Genomic DNA, 4,221 nt, shown 5'->3' on the forward strand with positions numbered 1-4,221 from the left:
GGCGCCGGGCCTCCCCCACGTCCCCCTCCGCTCGGGTGGCGCCGGGCGGCGGCCGGCCTCCGCGTCTGGCGGCCACTAGGCCGCCGCGCCCGCCCGCGCGTCTTCGGGGCGCTGGGCTGCTGCCGCCGCCGCCAGGGACGCCAGCGCCGCTGCCACGGGCGGAGGGGACGCCGCTGGGGACAAAATTGCGCAGCGCTCAGCCTTCGCCTGCCGCAGCCGCGACCGACCGGGGCGGGGTGTCCGGGGCGGGCGGGGAGGGGAGGCTGGGGCGGAGCCTCCCGGGCCCGCGGGGCTGCGCAGAGCGAGGCCCAGGAACCAGTTCCAGGGCTGCCCCCGTGGGCTGCCCCCGTGGGCTCCCCCGGATTCCAGGTCTCCCCTCCCCCTGCCCCCTCGCAAACTCGGCCCCTTCCCTGTCTCCCCGAATAGTCGCAGCGCCCGGAGTCCGGGTCCCCGATGCAGGACGCGCCTGGACACCTGCCCGAAGCACCTGTCTTTGGGAGGTGCACGGAAAATGTTTCCACGTTCATTTTAGGAGCTGCAAGGAGGATTTCCTAGCTGTAGGCGTCGGCGCTTAAACGTAAATAGCAACAGGGCGGCGAAAATTGGGGGCATTTTAAAACCTGTACAGCGTCTACCTGAGCACGTGGGTCACGTGGCTCTCTTCAATCTCGTTCCCAAACAAGGGTTCGATATCCCCAGAGCGCGGAAGCCAAGGCAATGGCACCTGCCTTTGGGGAAAGGGGCGGTCTACTTGCCAGCCTGAGGCCAGGCTCCGGGCAGTGTGTCCCCTGGATCCCAGATTTGGGGCACGTTTTAAGGGGCTGCACTTAAGGGTCTGTAAATGTCACTCGTGAGTGCTGTTTCCCAAGTATTCCTCCTGGGCCTGGGTCTTGTTAGAAACAGGACTGGACCGGGTGCCGAGTGTCCAGTTTCATCCCTAACACCCTCGCCACCACCAACAATCAGCGTGTGTGTGTGTGTGTGTGTGTGTGTGTTTCTTTGAAAGCAGAGACTTAAACAAAAAGGACAAAACAAACCCCAAATCCCTAAGTACTGTGGTCAGAAAGCATAACCTGTATAACCTGACTTTTCAAAACTGTATTACGCCCTTTCGGAAGGCCCAGGGCACGGTCTCCTGGGTAAACGTCCGGCGAGCACCGGAGAGGAGGGCACGTTTTGCTGCTGCTGCTGCAGGAACGTTCGGAGAGACCAGCTGTGCTGATGGATGGCGCTGTTCAGACCTGCTGTGTCTTCGTGGATTTTCCAACTACTTGTCCCAGCGGTTGTTGTAAGAGATTTGTCTTGCGGTTCTCGGTTTTTTCTTCTACAAACCGGTGTTTTCGAGCGCAGCTCTTAGCGGCCTAAATGTTTTCGATGGTTCTGTTGTCTTCATGATACGTCGTCTTTATCAGCATGAGGTGATTCTGCCGCCGAGACGGGGGACTCATCCCTCCAGTCTTCGACTCTCTTCTTGGGCACCCCCTTCTGTGTGTGTCAAACCGTCCTTTCCTTTCTCTTAGGAGGACCCAGTCCTGGGATGTTACGGTCCAGCCTGCGTCCAGGATGATCTTAATGTCCAGATCTCTGACACAATTTCATCCACCAATGTTGGGAACCGCCCTGCCTGGTATCAGAAGCTGAAACCCCTGCCTCGGCTAAGGCTAAGGGAACGCCCTTGGAACCGTAAGCCAGCAAGGAGACAAAAGCTTATCTCCCTGGCAGGAATGCTGCTTCTGCTGCTTCATTCATAACTGAACCCCAAAGCTGGGTCGGTTAGCCAAAGACGGGTAAGATTCCCCAAGGGGGAAACGACCTAAGACAGGCATGATCACTTGGGAAGCCCCCAAAAAGAGGACTTTGGGGGCTGCAGCAAAAGGCAGGTTTGGACCCTCGTTCCTCAGCTTTGACATAGCCTCATGGTCTGGGAGAAAATCTCTTAATCTCTTGGTTGCCTTAGTTCCCGTGCTCCACCTAAGCCTGAAACAATGACAGGGTGGTGCAGCTCTGTGCTGAAAAGGGCAGATTCCCCGGGTGATCAGGCCTAAGAAAGAATATGTAAATTACTGTGAAAGCTTCTTTGTTAAGAATGTTCTCAGTTGAATGAGAGGGGTCCAAGGAGGAAGTTAGTTTGTTCCTCAAAGTCTTATAGCTCTTTGACCCCGACTCAAAATAGACCAGCAGAGTTGCTTGTTATCTATAGTTCCTTACTTCCCCCTGATGAGCACTGTACTTTACCTGGATTATTATGCAAAATGAGCCCAATAAAAGCAGGTATGGACGGTAAATCGGCGTGCTCCCCACTAGCGGGGGTGGCCATTGCGTCCCTACTTCTCCAGAGAAACTAGTCTGTCTCTGTGCATGTTTTTTCTCGGGTGTTTTTCGGTGAGCCATCCGCAGCGTTCCGTGGTCACTGCTGGCCAGTGACCCACGCATCACACCAAACTCCTGTTTCCGAGTGAGGCCACGTTCCCAGGTTTCAGGCATTTCTTTCGACATCTTCTGGGGGCTGCCATTCAAGCCTCTGTACGTCCCCACAACACACGTGCACACCAATATCTGTAGCAGCTTCATTTGTAAACGGCCGAGAAGCAGACATAACCCGACTCTTTGCCATCAGGGGAATGAATAAACGGATTTGTTCCCTTTCTCAGAACCCTCGGCAGTGAAAAGGAAGGAATGAGTGCTCTACACACGAAACTGGACAGGTGCCAAAGTAATGATAAGAAGACAGACGGGGGGGGGGGGGGCAAGTATATAGTGTGCGATTCTATTTATAGGAAATTCTAGAAAATGTAACCCAGCCCGTAGTTACAGAAAGCAGATAGGTCGGTGGTTTTGGGGGGAGAGCGGTGGCAATGTGTGCAAGGGAAGTACACGGGGGCACAGGGAAGTTTCTCAGGTGATGATATGGTCATTATGCTGACCGGGGTGATGGTTTTCAGGATGTATATGCATGCCCAACGTTACCAGATTGTTCACCATAAGTAAGGGCGGATTTTCGTGTTTCAGTTAAACACAAAACTCAGTAAGCTCCAAAGTAATGCTTCCCGGTGTGCCCTGCAAAGCTCCCGCCATCTGTGGTGATTCCCGACAATGACACCGCCACTGTCCCGCCCCTCATGTATGTCCTGCTTTTGTCTCTCTCCCTGTGTGCCACGGGAAACTGATTACTAGGGGCTGCGTCACCTGGGGGTCCGTGTCCTCCCCCGAGTCAACAGTGGGAGGCACCAGTGAGAGACTCGGGACCCAGGGAGACAGGGGCCGGGGCGTTTCTTGACCCGTGTTTCTCCATAGTTCCAGAAGTGCCTGCGTCTTTCCCTGGCCACACTTCATGTCATAGCCCTCTCCCAGATCCTAGCTCTGAGTGGGTTCCTGCACACCCCAGCTTTCCCTAATAAAGGGATAATTACCTTCTGGTATTCCTAGTCCTCAAGCAGTCTACCATCCCTTTATGGATTTCTTAAACCCACCCACACCCCTCGAAGGAGTGCCTTCATCCAACTGACTCCCTTCTGCTAATAGCTCTCCCTGCCACTCCCAAACACACACCTCCTAAGGTAAAACAAGACACTCTCACCAGTCGTGCTCATAATAACGATGATGCAATCTGCTAAGAGTCCCCAGATCCACAGCAGGGATACACTTTGCATTACTAGGCAGAGTGCTTTCCATCTCTCTCCCTTCTCGTCTTATGTCTAGGCCAGTCACTGGTAAACGATGGCCCACAGGCCAAGGGTGACCTACCACCTTTGTAAATAAGTTTTGCAGGAACAGAGGTTTATGGAACACAGCCACACCAACCTGCCCTGCCTGCGTTTTTGCATGACAATGACAGAGTGAGTGGTCCAGGCAGAGACTTTATGGCCCGTGAAGCATGAAGCGCTTGCTTCTCTGACCTCTTATAGAACGGGTTTGCAGTCCGGGCCTGGCCAGCGCCGCCTGATTCTTAAGAGAACACACGCGTTATTTTAAGTCTCCAACAAACAGAGCTGCTGTCACCTTTACACGCATAACTGGCAGAAGCTTTCATTAAAACTGGTAAAACTGCCCTGGCTTGTTTAGCTCAGTGGATTGAGCACAGGCTATGAACCCAAGGGTCACTGGTTCAATTCCTGGTCAGGGCACATGCGTGGGTTGCAGGCTAGGTCCCTAGTGGGGGCCACATGAGAGGCAACCACACAGTGATGCTTCTTTCTCTCTTTCTCCTTCCCTTCCCCTCTC

Source organism: Phyllostomus discolor, chromosome 15 (assembly GCF_004126475.2).
Source record: "Phyllostomus discolor isolate MPI-MPIP mPhyDis1 chromosome 15, mPhyDis1.pri.v3, whole genome shotgun sequence".
NCBI lineage: Eukaryota > Metazoa > Chordata > Mammalia > Chiroptera > Phyllostomidae > Phyllostomus > Phyllostomus discolor.